Source organism: Ranitomeya variabilis, chromosome 1, assembly GCF_051348905.1.
Source record: "Ranitomeya variabilis isolate aRanVar5 chromosome 1, aRanVar5.hap1, whole genome shotgun sequence".
NCBI classification, from domain to species: Eukaryota; Metazoa; Chordata; class Amphibia; order Anura; family Dendrobatidae; genus Ranitomeya; species Ranitomeya variabilis.
The window spans coordinates 5,128,546-5,155,058 of NC_135232.1; the positions used below are offsets into that span (position 1 = coordinate 5,128,546).

General features: G+C 47.0%; 2 protein-coding genes across 4 annotated transcripts in view; one reads left to right on the forward strand and one right to left on the reverse strand.

Moving 5' to 3' along the window:
• The window catches only part of RGP1 (RGP1 partner of RAB6A GEF complex), a 70,437-nt gene extending 68,174 nt beyond the window's left edge, over positions 1 to 2,263 (reverse strand). For both annotated transcript variants that reach the window (XM_077281280.1, XM_077281279.1), the window contains exon 1: positions 2,072 to 2,263. The gene's annotated coding sequence lies outside the window, so the exon portion shown is untranslated. The remainder of the gene's footprint in view (positions 1 to 2,071) is intronic.
• A 66-nt stretch (positions 2,264 to 2,329) lies between these two features.
• The window catches only part of GBA2 (glucosylceramidase beta 2), a 166,040-nt gene continuing 141,856 nt past the window's right edge, over positions 2,330 to 26,513 (forward strand). Inside the window, exons 1-2 of one of the 2 annotated variants that reach the window (XM_077281277.1) lie at positions 2,330 to 2,468; positions 6,139 to 6,466. The gene's annotated coding sequence lies outside the window, so the exon portion shown is untranslated. Of the gene's footprint in view, positions 2,554 to 6,138; positions 6,467 to 26,513 lie in introns of both variants that reach the window. The other variant, XM_077281278.1, reaches the window with a different exon arrangement.

Genomic DNA, 26,513 nt, shown 5'->3' on the forward strand with positions numbered 1-26,513 from the left:
TAAGGGCCGTTATACCGGGGCCATAATGGGGGGGTGTAAGGGCCGTTATACCGGGGCCATAATGGGGGGTGTAAGAGCCGTTATACCGGGGCCATAATGGGGGGTGTAAGGGCCGTTATACCGGGGCCATAATGGGGGGGTGTAAGGGCCGTTATACCGGGGCCATAATGGGGGGGTGTAAGGGCCGTTATACCGGGGCCATAATGGGGGGGTGTAAGGGCCGTTATACCGGGGACATAATGGGGGGGGCGGAGGGGGTTGTAAGGGCCGTTATACCAGGGCCATAATGGGGGGGTGTAAGGGCCATTATACCGGGGCCATAATGGGGGGTGTAAGGGCCATTATACTGGGGACATAATGGGGGGGTGTAAGGGCCGTTATACCAGGGCCATAATGGGGGGGTGTAAGGGCCGTTATACCGGGGCCATAATGGGGGGGGGGGGGGGGTGTAAGGGCCGTTATACCGGGGCCATAATGGGGGGGGGGTGTAAGGGCCGCTATACCGGGGCCATAATGGGGGGGTGTAAGGGCCGTTATACCGGGGCCATAATGGGGGGTGTAAGGGCCGTTATACCGGGGCCATAATGGGGGGGTGTAAGGGCTGTTATACCGGGGCCATAATGGGGGGGTGTAAGGGCCGTTATACCGGGGCCATAATGGGGGGTGTAAGGGCCGTTATACCGGGGCCATAATGGGGGGGTGTAAGGGCCGTTATACCGGGGCCATAATGGGGGGGTGTAAGGGCCGTTATACCGGGGCCATAATGGGGGGGTGTAAGGGCCGTTATACCGGGGCCATAATGGGGGGGTGTAGGGGCCGTTATACCGGGGCCATAATGGGGGGGTGTAAGGGCCGTTATACCAGGGCCATAATGGGGGGGTGTAAGGGCCGTTATACCGGGGACATAATGGGGGGGGCGGAGGGGGTTGTAAGGGCCGTTATACCGGGGCCATAATGGGGGGGTGTAAGGGCAATTATACCGGGGCCATAATGGGGGGTGTAAGGGCCATTATACTGGGGACATAATGGGGGGGTGTAAGGGCCGTTATACCAGGGCCATAATGGGGGGGTGTAAGGGCCGTTATACCGGGGCCATAATGGGGGGGGGGGGGGGGGGGTGTAAGGGCCGTTATACCGGGGCCATAATGGGGGGGTGTAAGGGCCGTTATACCGGGGCCATAATGGGGGGGGGGGGGGGGGTGTAAGGGCAGTTATACCGGGGCCATAATGGGGGGTGTAAGGGCCGTTATACCGGGGCCATAATGGGGGGGTGTAAGGGCCGTTATACCGGGGACATAATGGGGGGTGTAAGGGCCGTTATACCGGGGCCATAATGGGGGGTGTAAGGGCCGTTATACCGGGGCCATAATGGGGGGGTGTAAGGGCCGTTATACCGGGGCCATAATGGGGGGGTGTAAGGGCCGTTATGCCGGGGCCATAATGGGGGGTGTAAGGGCCGTTATACCGGGGCCATAATGGGGGGGGGTGTAAGGGCCGTTATACCGGGGCCATAATGGGGGGTGTAAGGGCCGTTATACCGGGGCCATAATGGGGGGGGGTGTAAGGGCCGTTATACCGGGGCCATAATGGGGGGTGTAAGGGCCGTTATACCGGGGCCATAATGGGGGGTGTAAGGGCCGTTATACCGGGGCCATAATGGGGGGGTGTAAGGGCCGTTATACCGGGGCCATAATGGGGGGGTGTAAGGGCCGTTATACCGGGGCCATAATGGGGGGGTGTAAGGGCCGTTATACCGGGGACATAATGGGGGGGTGTAAGGGCCGTTATACCGGGGCCATAATGGGGGGGTGTAAGGGCCGTTATACCGGGGCCATAATGGGGGGGTGTAAGGGCCGTTATGCCGGGGCCATAATGGGGGGTGTAAGGGCCGTTATACCGGGGCCATAATGGGGGGGGGTGTAAGGGCCGTTATACCGGGGCCATAATGGGGGGTGTAAGGGCCGTTATACCGGGGCCATAATGGGGGGGGGTGTAAGGGCCGTTATACCGGGGCCATTACACATGAGGTAAGTCACAGACACACATTATTCGCCGGACATTACATAATTACTTGGTGTCAGACATTCCACCTCACAGCCGCTGCCAGTTCCGGTTGAATCCACACTACGCTCCCCCTCTGCTCCGGAGATGGTACGCTCCACTCTCACAGACCACGCCCTCCTGCTTTCTCGCTCTTCCTGTTCCGCTAGTGTCTGACCAGCTTCTGCGCATGCGCTTTGCAGCCTTCTGGCCTCCTGTTTGCGGTGTCCGCCATCTTTCTGAAGACTTTATTCTCTTGTCAATTAATATGACATCACCACCAAAATGGCGCCGACAGCGGAGACAGTTTGTCTTTTTGTGTTCGCGGAGCTCTAGTTAACAGTTTAACGTTGGTGTCTTATATCACTGGTGACTGAGGCAGAAAAATGGATATAACCGAGAAGACGAGAGAGACATAATCATGAGCGGTAAGGACGCTGAGAAGAGACAGCTGAGACTGAATAAGTGACCTGAGACCCCTTCAGTCAATGAGACTGACCGGAGAGCCCTGAGGTAAAAGAGACTGACCGGAGAGCCCTGAGGTAAAAGAGACTGACCGGAGAGACCTGAGGGAAAAGAGACTGACCGGAGAAACCTGAGGTAAAAGAGACTGACCGGAGAGCCCTGAGGTAAAAGAGAGACTGACCGGAGAGCCCTGAGGGAAAAGAGACTGACCGGAGAAACCTGAGGGAAAAGAGACTGACCGGAGAGCCCTGAGGGAAAACAGACTGATCGGAGAATCCTGAGGTAAAAGAGACTGACCGGAGAGCCCTGAGGGAAAAGAGACTGACCGGAGAGCCCTGAGGGAAAAGAGACTGACCGGAGAATCCTGAGGTAAAAGAGACTGACCGGAGAGCCCTGAGGTAAAAGAGACTGACCGGAGATCCCTGAGGTAAAACAGACTGATCGGAGAATCCTGAGGTAAAAGAGACTGACCGGAGAGCCCTGAGGGAAAAGAGACTGACCGGAGAGCCCTGAGGTAAAAGAGACTGACCGGAGAATCCTGAGGTAAAACAGACTGATCGGAGAATCCTGAGGTAAAAGAGACTGACCGGAGAGCCCTGAGGGAAAAGAGACTGACCGGAGAGCCCTGAGGTAAAAGAGACTGACCGGAGAATCCTGAGGTAAAAGAGACTGACCGGAGAGCCCTGAGGTAAAAGAGACTGACTGGAGAATCCTGAGGGAAAACAGACTGACCGGAGAGCCCTGAGGGAAAAGAGACTGACCGGAGAGCCCTGAGGGAAAAGAGACTGACCGGAGAATCCTGAGGTAAAAGAGACTGACCGGAGAGCCCTGAGGGAAAAGAGACTGACCGGAGAAACCTGAGGGAAAAGAGACTGACCGGAGAGCCCTGAGGGAAAACAGACTGATCGGAGAATCCTGAGGTAAAAGAGACTGACCGGAGAGCCCTGAGGGAAAAGAGACTGACCGGAGAGCCCTGAGGGAAAAGAGACTGACCGGAGAATCCTGAGGTAAAAGAGACTGACCGGAGAGCCCTGAGGTAAAAGAGACTGACCGGAGATCCCTGAGGTAAAACAGACTGATCGGAGAATCCTGAGGTAAAAGAGACTGACCGGAGAGCCCTGAGGTAAAAGAGACTGACCGGAGAATCCTGAGGTAAAACAGACTGACCGGAGAGCCCTGAGGTAAAAGAGACTGACCGGAGAAACCTGAGGTAAAAGAGACTGACCGGAGAATCCTGAGGGAAAACAGACTGACCGGAGAGCCCTGAGGGAAAAGAGACTGACCGGAGAATCCTGAGGGAAAAGAGACTGACCGGAGAATCCTGAGGGAAAAGAGACTGACCGGAGAGCCCTGAGGTAAAAGAGACTGACCGGAGAAACCTGAGGTAAAAGAGACTGACCGGAGAAACCTGAGGGAAAAGAGACTGACCGGAGAGCCCTGAGGGAAAAGAGACTGACCGGAGAGCCCTGAGGGAAAAGAGACTGACCGGAGAGCCCTGAGGGAAAAGAGACTGACCGGAGAGCCCTGAGGTAAAAGAGACTGACCGGAGAATCCTGAGGGAAAAGAGACAGATGGGAGAAACCTGAGGTAAAAGAGACTGACCGGAGAGCCCTGAGGTAAAAGAGAGACTGACCGGAGAGCCCTGAGGTAAAAGAGAAAAACTGGAGAGCCCTGAGGGAAAAGAGACTGACCGGAGAAACCTGAGGGAAAAGAGACTGATGGGAGAATCCTAAGGTAAAAGAGACTGAGCGGAGATCCCTGAGGTAAAAGAGACTGATCGGAGAATCCTGAGGTAAAAGAGACTGATCGGAGAATCCTGAGGTAAAAGAGACTGATCGGAGAATCCTGAGGGAAAAGAGACAGATGGGAGAAACCTGAGGGAAAAGAGACTGACCGGAGAGCCCTGAGGTAAAAGAGAGACTGACCGGAGAGCCCTGAGGTAAAAGAGAGACTGACCGGAGAGCCCTGAGGTAAAAGAGAGACTGACCGGAGAGCCCTGAGGTAAAAGAGAAAAACTGGAGAGCCCTGAGGGAAAAGAGACTGACCGGAGAATCCTGAGGTAAAAGAGACTGACCGGAGAATCCTGAGGGAAAAGAGACTGACCGGAGAGCCCTGAGGGAAAAGAGACTGACCGGAGAAACCTGAGGTAAAAGAGACTGACCAGAGAGCCCTGAGGGAAAAGAGACAGATGGGAGAAACCTGAGGGAAAAGAGACTGACCGGAGAGACCTGAGGTAAAAGAGACTGACCGGAGAGCTCTGAGGTAAAAGAGACTGACCGGAGAGCCCTGAGGGAAAAGAGACTGACGGGAGAGCCCTGAGGGAAAAGAGACTGACGGGAGAGCCCTGAGGGAAAAGAGACTGACGGGAGAGCCCTGAGGGAAAAGAGACTGACCGGAGAGCCCTGAGGGAAAAGAGACTGACCGGAGAGCCCTGAGGTAAAAGAGACTGACCGGAGAGCCCTGAGGGAAAAGGGACTGACCGGAGAAACCTGAGGGAAAAGAGACAAACTGGAGAAACCTGAGGGAAAAGAGACTGACCGGAGAGCCCTGAGGTAAAAGAGAGACTGACCGGAGAGCCCTGAGGTAAAAGAGAAAAACTGGAGAGCCCTGAGGTAAAAGAGACTGACCGGAGAGCCCTGAGGTAAAAGAGACTGACCGGAGAAACCTGAGGTAAAAGAGACTGACCAGAGAGCCCTGAGGGAAAAGAGACAGATGGGAGAAACCTGAGGGAAAAGAGACTGACCGGAGAGACCTGAGGGAAAACAGACTGACCGGAGAGCCCTGAGGTAAAAGAGACTGACCGGAGAGCCCTGAGGTAAAAGAGACTGACCGGAGAGCCCTGAGGGAAAAGAGACTGACCGGAGAGCCCTGAGGGAAAAGAGACTGACCGGAGAAACCTGAGGGAAAAGAGACTGACCGGAGAGCCCTGAGGTAAAAGAGAGACTGACCAGAGAGCCCTGAGGTAAAAGATAAAAAACTGGAGAGCCCTGAGGTAAAAGAGACTGACCGGAGAGCCCTGAGGTAAAAGAGAAAAAACTGGAGAGCCCTGAGGTAAAAGAGACTGACCGGAGAGCCCTGAGGTAAAAGAGACTGACCGGAGAATCCTGAGGGAAAAGAGACTGACGGGAGAGCCCTGAGGGAAAAGAGACTGACGGGAGAGCCCTGAGGGAAAAGAGACTGACGGGAGAGCCCTGAGGGAAAAGAGACTGACGGGAGAGCCCTGAGGGAAAAGAGACTGACGGGAGAGCCCTGAGGGAAAAGAGACTGACGGGAGAGCCCTGAGGGAAAAGAGACTGACGGGAGAGCCCTGAGGGAAAAGAGACTGACGGGAGAGCCCTGAGGGAAAAGAGACTGACGGGAGAGCCCTGAGGGAAAAGAGACTGACGGGAGAGCCCTGAGAAAAAAGAGACTGACGGGAGAGCCCTGAGGGAAAAGAGACTGACGGGAGAGCCCTGAGGGAAAAAAGAGACTGACGGGAGAGCCCTGATGGAAAAGAGACTGACATGCGAACAGTGCTAGTTAGAGTGCTGCTGCGGACAGAGCATGCTCACGACTTGTCGACGACGCTCACGACTTGTCGACGACGCTCACGACTTGTCGACGACGTTCATGACTTTATGTATGACTCTGCAGGATTCTGACTACGATGGGTGGATTTTAGACTTGGCCACAAGAAGAGGCAGATGAGACCGTGGTGACCACGTGGGTGAGACCGGCAGAGAATGAGCGGCGCGTATGAGCATACAGCACTAAACATCACTGGCGGACCCTCCAGACCTTGTTGACGTTTACAGACGTCTTCCACTCATGAAGGAGACTCCAGCGTCCATGAATGATTAGAAATTTCGGCTCCCTCATGAATTTCTCCAGCTTCTTGCTCCCCAACATTTGAGACGACACTGAAGACCTCTGGAAACACAGCACATGTGCCAAAAACAACGTCCATCTTATGTGCCAAAAAGTAAGCAGTGTTTGGTATGGGTACTATTTAACCGGCGGTCATGGCCCTACTGTCAGAAGGCAGCAGAGTAAGCACAGGAAGGAGAGAGACCCTTACACACATAGACACATTCTAATGAATGGTCTGTGCACATGTCGGCGTGTTTCCAAGGTCCTTGTGTCTGTTAGTAAAACACGCTGACATGTTTACGGGGGACCTCAGAAAGAAAATGACTTTGGGTCCCCCTATAATTTTTAACCAGCAAAGGCTAAGCAGACAGCTGTGAGCTGATATTAGAGGGGACCTGTCACCAGTTTTTGCCGATACGAGTTACGGCCACCGCCTTTCAGGGCTGATATACAGCAATGTTTAATGCAGTACAATTGACTATGGTGTTAGTAATGGGGGTGTCTTATAGACCCCTCCATTACTACCCCCTGGGCTTGATGTCATCCGCCATAAAACAGCTTACCTCCACCCCTCAGCTATTGCCCCTCTTGCCACCACAGCAGGGCATGTGGGAAGAGCGGAGGCTAAGTGCCAGATTTGGTGCATCTAATGGATGCGCCATTTCTGAGGTGGCCGAGGGCTGCTGCTTGTCTGGGAGGGGGACAATATCCATGGCCACTCTCCGGGCTATTAATATTAGCCCACAGCTGTCTGTTTAGCCTTTGTTAGAAATTCTAGGGAGACCCTGCATTATTTTTTCTTTTTGGGGTCCCCCGTAAACTAACCGGTAAAGGCTAAGCAAACAGCTGTGAGCTGTTAATAGCCCGGGAACCTTTAGGGTTATTGGCCCCTTTCCCAGAATTTTCACATCAGCTCCCAGCTGTGGTCTTTCCCTCTGCTGGTTATGAAAATTACGGTGGACCGCACTCATGCTTTTTTATGTGTTTATTCACGATGTACATAGTGAATGCTGAATATAACTCCCATCAGTGTCGCCTGGTCGCGCAGATCTCATGGAGACCAGGCAACAATGATGAGAGCTGCCTTCAGCACCTGGGAACAGCGCAAACTGTATGAACTGTACGGTTTTTCCCAGGCGCCGGCACGTGTTATACTGAGGCAGTACACGGGTGCCACACATCTGTAACACACTGACATAAATAGCGGTGTTACTGGTTTTTCCAGTTTCGGTAATATCAGGGTGTGTGAAGGGGGCCTAAAGGTACCTTCACACTATACGATTTACCAATGATCACGACCAGCGATACGACCTGGCCGTGATCGTTGGTAAGTCGTTGTGTGGTCGCTGGAGAGCTGTCACACAAGACAGCTCTCAAGCGACCAACGATGCCGAAGTCCCCGGGTAACCAGGGTAAACATCGGGTTACTAAGCGATGTTTACCCTGGTTACCATCGTAAATGTAAAAAACCCCAAAACACTACATACTCACATTCCAGTGTCACGTCCCTCGCCGTCTGCTTCCCGCACTGACTGTGAGTGCCGGCCGTAAAGTAAAAGCAGAGCGCAGCGGTGACGTCACCGCTGTGCTTTTACTTTACGGCCGGCACTCACAGTCAGTGCGGGAAGCTCTGAGCAGCAGCGCGGACGCCGGGACACATGACAGACATCAGAGGGTGAGTATGTACTGTTTTTTTTTTTTTTCTACTTTTACAATGGTAACCAGGGTAAATATCGGGTTACTAAGCGCGGCCCTGCGCTTAGTAACCCGATGTTTACCCTGGTTACCAGTGTAAAATATCGCTGGTATCGTTGCTTTTGCTGTCAAACAACGATACACGGCGATCGGATGACCAAATAAAGTTCTGAACTTTATTCAGCGACCAGCGACATCACAGCAGGATCCTGATCGCTACTGCGTGTCAAACACAACGATATCGCTATCCAGGACGCTGCAACGTCACGGATCGCTATCGTTATCGTTGTTAAGTCGCTAAGTGTGAAGGTACCTTTAGTCTGTGTGCTGTTGTTACAATGAGTGTTTTATCAGCAGGAGATTACCAGTGCATGACTGCAGCTCAGGTACATATGGGTCCATCTCTGCCGCCAGCACTGATAGGCTGCTTACTGTCAACGTACACACACAGAAAGCTGCCAATCAGGGATGTGGGCTTGGTGTGGGCGGGGTTAGCATTCTGAGCTCTGCTACGTCTAATAACTGATTAGATCACACCTGCTGCAACATATCCGTGGAGTCAGGCTCTCTGCCTACAGCGTGCTGCTCTCAGATGAGGTGGCAGAATTCAGGGTGCATCATGGGAACATATGAAAATTATTGGAATCGTAATTGGAGGGGTTTACCTCCAGTGTGGAGCGTCCCCATGTCTGACCTAAGACTAGTACCTATAGTGTGTATGGAATATAAGAGTGCAGCGAGGCGGCCGTGCAGCGAGGCGGCCGTGCAGCGAGGCGGCCGTGCAGCGAGGCGGCCGTGCAGCGAGGCGGCCGTGCACCGTCCTCTCCGGCCCTCCGCCGGCCTCTGTCACAGCTCAGACTTTCCTCAATGACCTGCTTTCCTTAGGGAGACTCTTCCCCAGCACATTATTGCTGGGGGCAGCGCTCGCTCAGATGATTGTTAGTCCGGCTCTCACATTACAGCACATGCTCCGCCCCAGGCAATAACGAGGCTGAATCCTCAGAAGCTGGCAGCAGGCGGGCACAGCGATGGGCACAAGAATACAACACCAATGCACTTCTGACTCATTTGCATAAAATTTCAATGATGAATTGGAATGGGGTTTTCCACTACTAGGATTAGCGCCTTCTTGGTAAAAATGTTTGGTGATGAAATAAGGAAGCTCCTGCTCCCTCCCTGGGCGGTGCTGTTTCTGTGGAGTCCCAGCGCTCGTCTGCAGTGTTGTAGCCCCATGTCAGCGTCCGGTCACTGTCTCCATACAAATCAAACATGAAGGGAAAGTCCGGACTGCAGCCGATCTCTGACTTCCTCTTCCAACAGGAAGCGGGGACAGTGATGCCAGTGCTGATTGGGCGCCGGTGTCACGTGTCACAGCAGCAGTGGAGACCGAGTGCCGACACCGTGTGAATTGCGCCAGCACGGGAGGTGAGTATACTTTATTACTTTATGGGAGCCAAGCACGGGGTATAAGAAGAAGTTGTCCGAGTAGTGAAGCTAGACTTGTGTATGTAGTGATGCATCCCATTCAGTTATGTGTGGCTGCTGTTATGGGACAGCGAGCGCCCCTCTTATCTCACAGCATCTGCGCCTCTGCTTTTTATTAGTCAGCCCAGTGCTACCTGCGGGCGTAATGCATATGTGGCAGCAGATGTCGTCAGGCAAGACACATTACTCCCTCTCCCATTCCAGCAGCCACATATCACTCATGGTCAATGGAATCGATTTCCTACAGCTCCATGAAACATTAATGAATTGTGTGTGTGTGTGTATATATATATATATATATATATATATATATATATATATATATATATATATATATATATATATATATATATATATATATATATATATATATATATATACTAGACTGTGGCCCGATTCTAACGCATCGGGTATTCTAGAATATGCATGTCCCCGTAGTATATGGACAATGATGATTCCAGAATTCGCGGCAGACTGTGCCCGTCGCTGATTGGTCGAGGCAACCTTTATGACATCGTCGCCATGGCAACCATTATGACATCTACGTCGATACTGTGCCCATCGCTGATTGGTCGAGACCTGGCGGCCTCTACCAATCAGAGACGCGGGATTTCCATTATGACATCATCATCGCCATGCTGTGCCCGTTGCTGATTGGTCGAGGCCCGGCGGCCTCGACCAATCAGAGACGCGGGATTTCCAGGACAGACAGACAGACAGAAAGACAGACAGACAGAAAGACAGACAGACGGAAAAACCCTTAGACAATTTTATATATATATATATATATATATATATATATATATATATATATATATACAGTGGGGCAAAAAAGTATTTAGTCAGTCAGCAATAGTGCAAGTTCCACCACTTAAAAAGATGAGAGGCGTCTGGAATTTACATCATAGGTAGACCTCAACTATGGGAGACAAACTGAGAAAAAAAAATCCAGAAAATCACATTGTCTGTTTTTTTATCATTTTATTTGCATATTGTGGAAAATAAGTATTTGGTCAGAAACAAAATTTCATCTCAATACTTTGTAATCTATCCTTTGTTGGCAATGACAGAGGTCAAACGTTTTCTGTAAGTCTTCACAAGGTTGCCACACACTGTTGTTGGTATGTTGGCCCATTCCTCCATGCAGATCTCCTCTAGAGCAGTGATGTTTTTGGCTTTTCGATTGGCAACACGGACTTTCAACTCCCTCCAAAGGTTTTCTATAGGGTAGAGATCTGGAGACTGGCTAGGCCACTCCAGGACCTTGAAATGCTTCTTACGAAGCCACTCCTTCGTTGCCCTGGCGGTGTGCTTTGGATCATTGTCATGTTGAAAGACCCAGCCACGTTTCATCTTCAATGCCCTTGCTGATGGAAGGCGGTTTGCACTCAAAATCTCACGATACATGGCCCCATTCATTCTTTCATGTACCCGGATCAGTTGTCCTGGCCCCTTTGCAGAGAAACAGCCCCAAAGCATGATGTTTCCACCACCATGCTTTACAGTAGGTATGGTGTTGGATGGATGCAACTCAGTATTCTTTTTCCTCCAAACACGACAAGTTGTGTTTCTACCAAACAGTTCCAGTTTGGTTTCATCAGACCATAGGACATTCTCCCAAAACTCCTCTGGATCATCCAAATGCTCTCTAGCAAACTTCAGACGGGCCCGGACATGTACTGGCTTAAGCAGTGGGACACGTCTGGCACTGCAGGATCTGAGTCCATGGTGGCGTAGTGTGTTACTTATGGTAGGCCTTGTTACATTGGTCCCAGCTCTCTGCAGTTCATTCACTAGGTCCCCCCGCGTGGTTCTGGGATTTTTGCTCACCGTTCTTGTGATCATTCTGACCCCACGGGGTGGGATTTTGCGTGGAGCCCCAGATCGAGGGAGATTATCAGTGGTCTTGAATGTCTTCCATTTTCTAATTATTGCTCCCACTGTTGATTTCTTCACTCCAAGCTGGTTGGCTATTGCAGATTCAGTCTTCCCAGCCTGGTGCAGGGCTACAATTTTGTTTCTGGTGTCCTTTGACAGCTCTTTGGTCTTCACCATAGTGGAGTTTGGAGTCAGACTGCTTGACGGTGTGCACAGGTGTCTTTTTATACTGATAACAAGTTTAAACAGGTGCCATTACTACAGGTAATGAGGGGAGGAAAGAGGAGCCTCTTAAAGAAGAAGTTACAGGTCTGTGAGAGCCAGAAATCTTTATTGTTTGTTTCTGACCAAATACTTATTTTCTACCATAATATGCAAATAAAATGATAAAAAAACAGACAATGTGATTTTCTGGATTTTTTTTTCTCAGTTTGTCTCCCATAGTTGAGGTCTACCTATGATGTAAATTACAGACGCCTCTCATCTTTTTAAGTGGTGGAACTTGCACTATTGCTGACTGACTAAATACTTTTTTGCCCCACTGTATATGTATATATATATATATATATATATATATATATATATATATATATATATATATATGGCTGTATTATAGTATTTATATTCTTGTACATGGGAGCAGTATTATAGTAGTTATATTCTTGTATATAGGGGCAGTGATATAGTAGTTATATTCTTGTACATCGGGGCAGTATTATAGTAGTTATATTCTTGTACATAGGAGCAGTATTATAGTAGTTATATTCTTGTACATAGGAGCAGTATTATAGTAGTTATATTCTTGTGCATAGGGGGCAGTATTACAGTAGGAAAAGCAGAAGTCCAGCGTGGGTGATGTCCATACAAAATTCCTTTTATTCCATTTTTGTTAAAAGCACATAAATCCAAAGTCCATCTTCATATCCATAGACACAAAAACGGGTGATTCATACCAGTGACAGTCACAGGCTTAAAGTGCATTAAAATCAAACGCGTTTCAACGGTCTTGCCGCCTTACTCATTGTACATAGGGGCAGTATTATAGTAGTTATATTCTTGTATATAGAGGGCAGTATTATAGTAGTTATATTCTTGTACATAGGGGCAGTATTATAGTAGTTATATTCTTGTACATAGGAGCAGTATTATAGTAGTTATATTCTTGTACATAGGAGCAGTATTATAGTAGTTATATTCTTGTACATAGGAGCAGTATTATAGTAGTTATATTCTTGTACATAGGGGCAGTATTATAGTAGTTATAGTCTTGTACATAGGGAGCAGTATTATAGTAGTTATATTCTTGTACATAGGAGCAGTATTATAGTAGTTATATTCTTGTACATAGGAGCAGTATTATAGTAGTTATATTCTTGTATATAGGGGCAGTATTATAGTAGCTATATTCTTGTACATAGGAGCAGTATTATAGTAGTTATATTCTTGTACATAGGAGCAGTATTATAGTAGTTATACTCTTGTACATAGGAGCAGTATTATAGTAGTTATATTCTGGTACATAGGGGCAGTATTATAGTAGTTATATTCTTGTATATAGGAGCAGTATTATAGTAGTTATATTCTGGTACATAGGGGGCAGTATTATAGTAGTTATATTCTTGTACATAGGAGCAGTATTATAGGAGTTATATTCTTGTATATAGGAGCAGTATTATAGTAGTTATATTCTTGTATATAGGGGCAGTATTATAGTAGTTATATTCTTGTACATAGGAGCAGTATTATAGTAGTTATATTCTTGTACATAGGGGCAGTATTATAGTAGTTATAGTCTTGCACATAGGGGGCAGTATTATAGTAGTTATATTCTTGTACATAGGGGCAGTATTATAGCAGTTATATTCTTGTACATAGGGGCAGTATTATAGTAGTTATATTCTTGTACATAGGAGCAGTATTATAGTAGTTATATTCTTGTATATAGGGGCAGTATTATAGTAGTTATATTCTTGTACATAGTGGCAGTATTATAGTAGTTATATTCTTGTACATAGGAGCAGTATTATAGTAGTTATATTCTTGTACATAGGAGCAGTATTATAGTAGTTATATTCTTGTACATAGGAGCAGTATTATAGTAGTTATATTCTTGTACATAGGAGCAGTATTATTGTAGTTATATTCTTGTACATAGGGGCAGTATTATAGTAGTTATATTCTTGTACATAGGGAGCAGTATTATAGTAGTTATATTCTTGTACATAGGGAGCAGTATTATAGTAGTTATATTCCTGTACATAGGGGCAGTATTATAGTAGTTATATTCTTGTACATAGGAGCAGTATTATAGTAGTTATATTCTTGTACATAGGAGCAGTATTATAGTAGTTATATTCCTGTACATAGGGGCAGTATTATAGTAGTTATATTCTTGTACATAGGAGCAGTATTATAGTAGTTATATTCTTGTACATAGGGGGCAGTATTATAGTAGTTATATTCTTGTACATAGGAGCAGTATTATAGTAGTTATATTCTTGTACATAGGAGCAGTATTATAGTAGTTATATTCTTGTACATAGGGGCAGTATTATAGTAGTTATATTCTTGTACATAGGAGCAGTATTATAGTAGTTATATTCCTGTACATAGGGGCAGTATTATAGTAGTTATATTCTTGTATATAGGAGCAGTATTATAGTAGTTATATTCTGGTACATAGGGAGCAGTATTATAGTAGTTATATTCTTATACATAGGAGCAGTATTATAGTAGTTATATTCTTGTACATAGGAGCAGTATTATAGTAGTTATATTCTTGTACATAGGGAGCAGTATTATAGTAGTTATATTCCTGTACATAGGGGGCAGTATTATAGTAGTTATATTCTTGTACATAGGGGGCAGTATTATAGTAGTTATATTCTTGTACATAGGAGCAGTATTATAGTAGTTATATTCTTGTACATAGGGGCAGTATTATAGTAGTTATAGTCTTGTACATAGGGAGCAGTATTATAGTAGTTATATTCTTGTACATAGGAGCAGTATTATAGTAGTTATATTCTTGTACATAGGAGCAGTATTATAGTAGTTATATTCTTGTATATAGGGGCAGTATTATAGTAGCTATATTCTTGTACATAGGAGCAGTATTATAGTAGTTATATTCTTGTACATAGGAGCAGTATTATAGTAGTTATACTCTTGTACATAGGAGCAGTATTATAGTAGTTATATTCTGGTACATAGGGGCAGTATTATAGTAGTTATATTCTTGTATATAGGAGCAGTATTATAGTAGTTATATTCTGGTACATAGGGGGCAGTATTATAGTAGTTATATTCTTGTACATAGGAGCAGTATTATAGGAGTTATATTCTTGTATATAGGAGCAGTATTATAGTAGTTATATTCTTGTATATAGGGGCAGTATTATAGTAGTTATATTCTTGTACATAGGAGCAGTATTATAGTAGTTATATTCTTGTACATAGGGGCAGTATTATAGTAGTTATAGTCTTGCACATAGGGGGCAGTATTATAGTAGTTATATTCTTGTACATAGGGGCAGTATTATAGCAGTTATATTCTTGTACATAGGGAGCAGTATTATAGTAGTTATATTCTTGTACATAGGAGCAGTATTATTGTAGTTATATTCTTGTACATAGGGGCAGTATTATAGTAGTTATATTCTTGTACATAGGGAGCAGTATTATAGTAGTTATATTCTTGTACATAGGGAGCAGTATTATAGTAGTTATATTCCTGTACATAGGGGCAGTATTATAGTAGTTATATTCTTGTACATAGGGGGCAGTATTATAGTAGTTATATTCTTGTACATAGGGAGCAGTATTATAGTAGTTATATTCTTGTACATAGGGGCAGTATTATAGTAGTTATATTCTTGTACATAGGAGCAGTATTATAGTAGTTATATTCTTGTACATAGGGGGCAGTATTATAGTAGTTATATTCTTGTATATAGGGGCAGTATTATAGTAGTTATAGTCTTGCACATAGGGGGCAGTATTATAGTAGTTATATTCTTGTACATAGGGGCAGTATTATAGTAGTTATATTCTTGTACATAGGGGCAGTATTATAGTAGTTATATTCTTGTACATAGGAGCAGTATTATAGTAGTTATATTCTTGTACATAGGGGGCAGTATTATAGTAGTTATATTCTTGTACATAGGAGCAGTATTATAGTAGTTATATTCTTGTACATAGGGGCAGTATTATAGTAGTTATAGTCTTGCACATAGGGGGCAGTATTATAGTAGTTATATTCCTGTACATAGGGGGCAGTATTATAGTAGTTATATTCTTGTACATAGGGCAGTATTATAGTAGTTATATTCTTCTACATAGGAGCGGTATTATAGTAGTTATATTCTTGTACATAGGGGCAGTATTATAGTAGTTATATTCTTGTACATAGGAGCAGCATTATAGTAGTTATATTCTTCTACATAGGAGCGGTATTATAGTAGTTATATTCTTGTACATAGGGGCAGTATTATAGTAGTTATATTCTTGTACATAGGAGCAGCATTATAGTAGTTATATTCTTGTACATAGGGGCGGTATTATAGTAGTTATATTCTTGTATATAGGAGCAGTATTATAGTAGTTATATTCCTGTACATAGGAGCAGTATTATAGTAGTTATATTCCTGTACATAGGGGGCAGTATTATAGTAGTTATATTCTTGTACATAGGAGCAGTATTATAGTAGTTATATTCTTGTACATAGGGGCAGTATTATAGTAGTTATATTCTTGTACATAAGGGCAGTATTATAGTAGTTATATTCCTGTACATAGGGGGCAGTATTATAGTAGTTATATTCTTGTACATAGGAGCAGTATTATAGTAGTTATATTCTTGTACATAGGAGCAGTATTATAGTAGTTATATTCTTGTACATAGGGGCAGTATTATAGTAGTTATATTCTTGTACATAGGAGCAGTATTATAGTAGTTATATTCTTGTACATAGGAGCAGTATTATAGTAGTTATATTCTTGTACATAGGAGCAGTATTATAGTAGTTATATTCTTGTATATAGGGGCAGTATTATAGTAGTTATATTCTTGTACATAGGAGCAGTATTATAGTAGTTATATTCTTGTACATAGGGGCAGTATTATAGTAGTTATATTCTTGTATATAGGGGCAGTATTATAGCAGTTATATTCTTGTACATAGGGGGCAGTATTATAGTACTTATATTCTTGTACATAGGAGCAGTATTATAGTAGTTATATTCTTGTACATAGGGGCAGTATTATAGTAGTTATATTCTTGTACATAGGGGGCAGTATTATAGTAGTTATATTCTTGTACATAGGAGCAGTATTATAGTAGTTATATTCTTGTACATAGGGGCAGTATTATAGTAGTTATATTCTTGTACATAGGGGCAGTATTATAGTAGTTATATTCCTGTACATAGGGGGCAGTATTATAGTAGTTATATTCTTGTACATAGGAGCAGTATTATAGTAGTTATATTCTTGTACATAGGAGCAGTATTATAGGAGTTATATTCCTGTACATAGGGGGCAGTATTATATTTATGTACCGCACCTTAGACCGTTGTGGTGTCTCACACTTGTATGTGATAATTAGGACATGAAGTAGGTCAGTGAGTCGGTTGCGGCCCGCGTACCTCTCCGTCCTGTCCTCGCTATGATTATCAGACTTGGTATGTTCTCGCTGTGCCGTCTAATTGAAGATAATTACGACCTCTGTAATGTGGAGCATGGAAATTATTCCTTATAACACAGGTCTACAAACAAACATTTTTTGTCGTCATCACAGGTGACTTTGTGCTTTTCTGAATCGTCGCTTTGTCCTGATTTCACAGATGTCTATAGTTTGTCTGTAGCACGTAGAGTTTCCATGGAGCAGCACTATTATAAGGTATAGGAAATATACTGGCGACATTGAGAAAACAGTAATCTACATACCAGAAAACAATGCTTCAGCTTACACAACAGTGTTTGTTAAACAAAATAATTTTATATGCAAAGTTAGAAACCAAAATATGAGCAGAAATGAAAAGTGCTTGACATTATACTGTGGCTGATAGGGACAACCCTGAACAATCCTATGTAATGTCCAGCAGTAATCTGCCATCATTGAGTCATTCCCGGGTAGCGGTGTTCCATTACTTTACTGTTCTGGTGAATCCGCTCGCCTTGTTCGTTGATTATATCCCCAAGATTTTGAGAGAAGAAATGTAAATGTGAATGCAAACAGTGCAAGAGACCTGCGACATCCAAGACACCGGTATACATTCAGCAGTTCCTCAACGCCTTCAACATGTTCTGGAGATTTTTATTTTCCTAAGAAGTTTCCACAGATCCACCGGAAGCTTTTCCAAGATCTCAATTCCTTATCATTCCTTCAAACACATCATCTCTCATAAGCTCTCTGACCTGAGGACCAACTAACACTCCTTCCTTCATTTTGCTGGAGAATTTCTGTGAAATGTCCTGGAGCCCTTGTGAATTAGTCTTTGCCGTGGCTTTCACAAAGTCTTTAATCAATGCCAACTTTATATGTATTGGAGGAAGAAAGATTTTAGTTGGAGCAACTAAAGGATTATGCTGAACATCGTCTCTACGTGGAGCATAGGTGTTTCTCTGTCCCCAATCACGACGAATATAATGCTCTACTGTATTTCCACTGTCCCATAAACACAAGAAGCGGCAATATTCTGTGAAGTCTCCTTGCATCCCATTAGCAGACCAATCACTGTCACATCTCCACAGATCTCCCATTCCTGATGCTTATATTGTACAGCATCCAAAACAACTGACAGATTGTCAGAACTTTCCTTTCGATGACATGAGTGAGCAATAGGGATTGATGGTTTCATATTTCCATTGTGAAGCCACACTGCTTTCAAACTTCTCTGGGATGAGTCAATAAACAATCGCCAATCTGCAATAAAATACTCTCGATTCAGTTCTTCAAAGAGGCCAGTCACATTGTTACAGTACACCATTGGTCCATCAACTGTGAAAAATTATGTTAGTGTTACTTCTGTTTCGGTAATAACACGCTGACATCATCATGAAGAACATTCTTCTGTTTCCACCCAGATGCTAGGAGTTCAGCTTTATCTTTTGACAATGGAAGGTCTCTGATAAGATCACTTAATTCATGTGGAGTAAAGCGTTCTGGCTGCTCCATCAGGTACATACTCATCGTGACTTGAGGTCTCCATGTCTCCACCAGTAGCGTCAGCTCCATAGTCTTCATATTCTTCATATTCTACTTCATTGTCATCCAATCCAGAAAACGGTGGGGCAGGAACTGGCAAGGTGCCATCATGTGGAACTGGCCTAATCGCAGATTCAAGTTCAGGGTCATTAATCGTATGTTTGTTCTTTGTAGAAAAGCCCTTCAGTTTGACAAAAGTAGCGGTCATCACTATGATTTTTGGGTTCTCTCCAAATCATGGGGACCACAAATGGCCTAGCCACTTTCCTCAGTCATTGGCTGACTGCACTGTCAATGCTCCTTCCCAGAAAACTCACTAAAACCTTTACTGATGTTGTCTCTGTAAGAAAATTCACAATTAAAAAAGCCAAGCAAAGAAATGGGAAGAAGATAGGAAACCCACATACATTGAAAATGGAGAAATAACGTAATAACAAAAATACTTCTATCTCAGAAACGTTATGATAGAGCAAAACTAAGCTCACATCAAACTCCATAAAACAGACCGATGACGTCTGCTGATGCCTCTCAGGCAATGATCCGTGTGAGTGACGTGTGCGCCCTCTGCTGGTGGGGCCTGTTCATGCGTGTCCGCACTGTATATTGGCTGTGACTAGTTGGCTCTTTATACAAAGCAGCACATGTAATGCCACAGACGGCAGAATGAGCGGGGGTCTTGTAGAGAAATATTTTTCTCTGACTTGCGGGGGTCCAGGTGTGAAAGTTAAGTCACTGGAGCATGTTGGATGTCCCCTGCTGCCCGGGAGTTCTAGCAGTAGGCGGTCAGCTATCTGGATGCCTTGTTTTTCTATAGGGAGTAGTGAGGATGGTGGGAGAAATGACCTCCCGGCCTGTGTTGACTAGGTGGTGTGTGCGTCTGTATGGGGGGCCGAGGTACAGCCGGAGATGTGGATGGAGCTCACCAGTGGTAGACAGGATCGATCCTGGCCGAGGCGAGAGTTGCTGGTGCTGGAGGTACTCATGGAGGTAAGGGAGGAGACCCCTAGGGTGTGTGAGCATATTGCCCCCCGGGGTCCGCTCTCAGATGGGAGACTTGGGGCTCGTTTGCATCAGCAGTTAATCGTTTAATCGCTGAATGATGTGATCACACTCACAAGGAGCAGACGATGCCAGATAAGCGTATATATGGGGCCAGAATTGTGAATGAAGATGATGAATGGCGAAAGCTCCTGCTTTTTTTCTGGATTAACAGTTGAGCGAGTGAACAATCTCCATGTTCATTACTCAATCTTCAACAGGACCAGACTTTTTTTACCTAATAATTTTATGCACTCTGATCAAGTGTTTGTCAATACATTGTTCAGTCCCACCACCCATTCACATGGTAACATAAGACCAATACTTTTATATCAAAGACATTTACAATGAAACAGACCCATTATGGATTTACTGCTCCGTCCATAGGCCGCCCCAAAACAGTCTGTGTCTATGATGAGGAACGTGAGGATCTGAGGTTGTGGGTTGTAATAATCACCGGGGCAGGTCAACAATGCAGCTATTCTTTATTCCATCCATCCAATCCAGGTAGATGGCCGACATACAATGTCCTTTCCCGGGGCCGGTGGTCCCACTGCCCTGTACCAGGCGATACTCACTGTCTCCGAACTTCTCGTTGGCCCACAGATCTCGTATCTCCAGCCATTATAGTCCTGTAGTCACAGGCCAGGCTCCTCCAGATGACAAATATCACAACCGACGTCCATGTATCCAGGACCAATAATCCATGAGAAAATCTGTGAAATCCAGACAACAGATCTCTCAACAGTAGCAGGGGGATCCAGCCCAGCAACTGATCTCCACACTCCATAGATCATCCATCCCAGCTTGGATGGATGATTCGAAGCCTCTCCCTTCGAAGCCCCTCCAACAACCGCCAGAATCAACCCCTGATTCCCCCTTAAACATTGTCCTTTATCTCACAGAATGAGCACGAGCATCTCATTACACTGAAAACCTATAATACTGATTACACAAGAACCACAAGACGGATTTCTTCACCCCAGGTACCATTTTAATCAGTATAAGAGCGACAACCTGACCGTGCCTGTAGTATACTTTGCAAAATCCAGCTGACAGGTTAGCTTTAAGGAGGCCTGGCAAACATTGTCATTCTTTGAATGTAGTTTAATCTTTTAATACATATTTAATAATCCACTTCTAATTTGAAACCACTTTTCGTCCGGGAGCCTATGTTCCATTTTAATGGTATCCTAAACTATTACAAGGATAAACTGTTTTATCCTCTGCCTCCAGGGGAATACCAAACCAATCTGCTAAGTGTACAGATTTATAAGAACTAAAGGTATGAACTGGGCTGTAAACGGGTGTGGATGCAGGTGTAAGCGCACGTTCACACTGGCCACGACACAGAAAAGCACAGACAGAAACATAGTGATGAAATCCCCTGCAGTAAATAACTAGGAATAGTGCGTGAAAATAATACAGGGTGGGCCATTTATACGGATCCACCTAAATAAAATGGGAATGGTTGGTGATGTCAATTGTTTGTGGCACATTAGTGTATGGGGGGGGGGGAACTTTTCAAGATGGGTGGTGACCATGGCGGCCATTTTGAAGTCGGCCATTTTGGATCCAACTTTATTTTTTCCAATGGGAGGAGGGTCATGTGACACATCAGACTTATTGAGAATTTCACAAGAAAAACAATGGTGTGCTTGGTTTTAGTGTAACTTTATTCTTTCATGAGTTATGTACAAGTTTCTCTTTCTTTACAGCCATTGACATGTCGCAGAGGTTAACATGTTTTTTATGCGCATGCGTTTGATAGGAAAACATTTTTCCAGGAGACTTTCCTTGACACAAGCCACACCCAATGGGCGTGTCTCATGGGATTTCTGTATATAGACCCCTGTCTATATATAGACCCTTGTGTCCTGGCGTTCCTATGCGTTCCCATAGACTGTAAGGCTATGTGCATACGTTGCGGATTTTGCTGCTGCGGACCCGCAGTGGTTTTAGCGCTGCGGATTCGCAGCATTTTTCCATGAATTACCAGTGCCATGTAAACCTATGGAAAACAAAATCCGCAGTGCACATGCTGCAGAAACGTAGCTTTGTTTATTCCACAGCATGTCAATTCTTTGTGCGGATTCCACAGCGGGTTACACCTGCTCCATAATAGGAATCCGCAGGTGTAAAACCGCAGGTGGAATCCGCATAAAATCCACAGTAATTCCACAGTGAAACCGCAGGTAAAACGCAGTGCGGTTTACCTGCGGATTTACAAAAACAGGTGCAGAAAATCCGCAGACATCCCACCTACGTGTGCACATATCCTTATGTGTCCGCATGCGTAGGGTGGTGGAAATCTGACGCCTCAAAAATTGCAACATGATGCGTTAGCCGAGCCCAGCCGCACATAGCGTTAAGACACATGAGTAAGCAAACACAGGCAAACACATGCACCTGCGTCTACAATGTTAAAGATAGGAAATCAAGACGCAAGCGGATGTATGCGTACGAAGCGCTGCGGACACAACCGCAAATGTGAAACCAGCCTTATACTGTCCTTTAAATTGAAAACCTAGTGAACTAAAGCAGACAGGATTGACTTGTAAAGGTCTAAATGCTGCTTTAATGTCATCCTTAGCGAGGAGCCGTCTTTTACCGTATCTCTTTAAAGGGGTTGTCCACTACTAGGACAACCCCTTCTTTATCAAAATGTTGGCCCCATAAAATAATAAAGCCCATACTCTCCTTCTGTGCAGGCTCTGTTCCCGAAGTGTTGGCAAATAGAGCTCCCCCCGGGGCTCTCGTGCTGGTGCTGTTCCCACGGTGTCGGCACCCACTCCCCCCGGGGCTCTTGTGCTGGTGCAGTTCCCACGGTGTCGGCACTCGCCCCCCCGGGGCTCCTGTGCTGGTGCGGTTCCCACGGTGTCGGCACTCTCTCCTCCCGGGGCTCCCGTGCTGGTACGGTTCCCACGATGTCGGCACTCGCTCCCCGGGGCTCCCGTGCTGGTGCGGTTCCCACGGTGTCTGCACTCGCTCCCCCAGGGCTCCCGTGCTGGTGCGGTTCCCAGGGTGTCGGCACTTGCTCCCCCCGGGGCTCTAGTGCTGGTGCGGTTCCACGGTGTCGGCACTCGCTCCACCCGGGGCTCTAGTGCTGGTGCGGTTCCCACGGCGTTGGCACTCGCTCCCGTGCTGGTGCGGTTCCCACGGTGTCAGCACTCGCTCCCCCCGGGGCTCCCGTGCTGGTGCGGTTCCCACGGTGTCGGCACTCGCTCCCCCGGGGCTCCCGTTCTGGTGCGGTTCCCACGGTGTCGGCACTCGCTCCCCCTGGGGCTCTCGTGCTGGTGCGGTTCCCACGGTGTCGGCACTCTCTCCCCCCGGGGCTCCTGTGCTGGTGCGGTTACCACGGTGTCGGCACTCGCTCCCCCAGGGCTCCTGTACTGGTGCGGTTCCCACGGTGTCGGCACTCGCTCCCCCCGGGGCTCTTGTGCTGGTGCGGTTCTCACGGTGTCGGCAGTCGGTCCCCCGGGGCTCCCGTGCTGGTGCGGTTCCCACGGTGTCGGCACTCGCTCCCCCCGGGCCACTCGTGCTGGTGCGGTTCCCACGGTGTCGGCACTCGGCACTCGCTCCCCCCGGGACTCTCGTGCTGGTGCGGTTCCCACGGTGTCGGCACTCTCTCCCCCCGGGGCTCCTGTGCTGGTGCGGTTACCACGGTGTCGGCACTCGCTCCCCCAGGGCTCCTGTACTGGTGCGGTTCCCACGGTGTCGGCACTCGCTCCCCCCGGGGCTCTTGTGCTGGTGCGGTTCTCACGGTGTCGGCAGTCGGTCCCCCGGGGCTCCCGTGCTGGTGCGGTTCCCACGGTGTCGGCACTCGCTCCCCCCGGGCCACTCGTGCTGGTGCGGTTCCCACGGTGTCGGCACTCGGCACTCGCTCCCCCCGGGACTCTCGTGCTGGTGCGGTTGCCACGGTGTCGGCACTCGCTCCCCCCGGGACTCTCGTGCTGGTGCGGTTCCCACGGTGTCGGCACTCGCTCCCCCCGGGGCTCTCATGCTGGTGCGGTTCCCACGGTGTCGGCACTCGCTCCCGTGGTGGTGTGGTTCTCATGGTGTCGGCACTCGCTCCCCCGGGGCTCTCGTGCGGTCTAGTGACACGTTTCACTGTCCCCACCTTCACACAAATAAAACATGAAGAGAAAGTGTGGGCGGCAGCTGCTCCCGGACTTCTCTTCCTGTTCAACTCCACAAGATGCGAGGACAACGATGCCAGCACTGTTTAGGTGCCGGCTTCTTGTGTCACAACACCGCAGGAGAGCCCTGCGGATAGCGAGTGCCGACACCGTGGGAACCACATGGGAGCGGAGGAGTATAAGCTTTATTATGAGGGCAAAGCGAGGAGTAGGATAAGTTGTCAATCGCCTGATAAATGACCCATATTTCACTGAGGCTTGAGATGTGTCCACCTCATCATTAACGGAGAAATCTTTAGGATAAGATAATAATGGATCATCCCGAATGAGCTTTCTTCTTTGGACCTATTACTAATGGTGACATTCTAAACCTTTCAGAGGGGTGCTAAAAGAGACCGCAAACCTACCCATTCCTAGTCCTTAATTAATTTTATCTCACTATATCTTCGTGAAATGATACTGATTTTAACCCCTTTCTGACATCGGACATAATATTCCATCCGTGTGCCCTGGGCCTATTTGACCAGGGATGAAATATTACATTCACGTGATCGCCCGCGCACACTGGGGAGTGTGCGTGTGATCGTCGCCAGGTGTCAGCTGATTCTGACAGCTGACACCTGGCATTAAGTGCCAGAAGAAAAAAACAGTTCTTTACCTACTGTTTATTTTTTCATTCTGCCTCCCAAAGATCTCAGTAAGGCTCGGCGCAGTTATCCTGCATTGAGCGCTTACACCGGAGTTTCCATGTAAATCTCTGAAATACGTGATTCAGACAGAACTTCTGGCTGAAGATTCCCTATAATGAGGCAGATGGAGGCACTGTGGACGCCATAGGACCTGTGATTCGGCGGTGTCTGTCTTTTTAGGATTGCATAAAAGTGCCGTCGGCCCCAGTTTTGTGTGCTTCTGAAAAGGGCAACGTTGAACAGAGGCCAGATGGAGTCCAGAGTAACTCTGCCGCCTCATTATAGTGAATGGCTCCCTGGGGGTTTCATCTGCTTCACGTCATTCAGAGATTTAGATAGAAATCCCAAAGTAAGAGCTCAGCGTAGAGCGCAGGATAAATGTGATCCCAAACCTAATGTAAAATGTTCCCAATAAAAGCTTCAACTCGATCCACAAAAAAAAGCAAGTCCTCACTCAGGTCCATCATCTGTTGACGGAAATATAGGAGCTTCCACGTTACTGGTAGCACAAAGGCATTGGAAAAGAGAAATGGCTCCTCACCCCCCAAAAGAAATTCAGCAAATTCTCCGCTCCCAAATCCAAATACCCCCCTCCCTTCTGAGCCCCAGTGTGCCTAAACCACATATAGTGCCCACACGTTTGGCATTTCTGTAGTGATGAGAGCCTGCCTAACTTACATGTGCGTTTTTTCAGAAGCATGAGCTGGGCATAATGTACTGGTGACTGCAGCGTAATGGTCACTACAATGTACTAGTCATTACAACGTACTGGTCACTACAGCGCACTGGTCATTACAACGTAGTGGTGACGACAGCGTAGTGGTGACGACAGCGTAATAGTGACGACAGCGTAGTGGTCATTACAACGGTAGCTTGCAATTTTCACTCGCCAACATCCACTGCTGCTTGTTTCTGGGAAACACCCATGGAGTCAAAATCAACACTACACCTGTAGATAAATTCCCAAAGGGGTATAATTTTCAAAATGGGATCACTTGAGGGGGGGATTCTGCTCTTCTAGCACTTAGGGTCTCTGTATATGGAGTCTGCAAACTATTCTAGGAAAATCTGCTCTCTAGGAGGCAAATATCGCTCCGTCCCTCCCGAGTCTCTCTGTATGGCTAGGCAGTACTGTACAGCCACATATGGGGTATTTCTATGTTCACTAGAAGTTGTGGGACACATTATGTTCCCATTTTTACCCACTTCTTGTGTGAAAATGTAAAATCTGGTTCTAAAACTAAATTTTGATGGCAAAAATGTACCGTATATACTCGAGTATAAGCCGAGATTTTCAGCCCAAATTTTTGGGCTGAAAGTGCCCCTCTCGGCTTATACTCGAGTCACGGTCGGCGGCACGGTCGGCGGGTGAGGGGGAGAGGGCGCTGAGGCATACTTACCTGCTTCCGGGGCTCCTGGTGCTGTCCCTGCAGTCCCACGGTCTCCGGGTGCCGCAGCTCTTCCCCTGTTCAGCGGTCACATGGGACCGCTCATTAGAGAAATGAATATGGACTCCACTCCCATAGGGGTGGAGCCGCATATTAATTTCTCTAATGAGCGGTAACGGTGACCGCTGACAGAGGAAGAGGCTGCGGCACCGAAGACCAGCTGTCCGGGGGAAGGAGCGGGACGCCGGGAGCAGGTAAGTATTGCATATTCACCTGTCCGCGTTCCACGTGCCGGGCACCGCTCCATCTTCCCGGCGTCTCTCCGCACTGACTCCGCACTTTCAGGAAGTGAAGACGCAGCAGTCGCCCGTGTGCTCTGCTGCGGCCCCGGCACCTGTGCTGCAAGTTCAAAGGGCAGCGCAAACTGCACATGCCTGGAAAAAAAAGCTTACAGCGCCGGGGCCGCAGCAGAACACACGGGCGACTGCTGCGTCTTCACTTCCTGAAAGTGCGGAGTCAGTGCGGAGAGATGCCGGGAAGATGTGGTCGCTGTTGCGGCTGCTGCTCCGACCGCGGAGGGTCATCTGGGAAGCGAGGGACGCACCACGGTGGTCACTGACAAGGCGGTAAATGCGG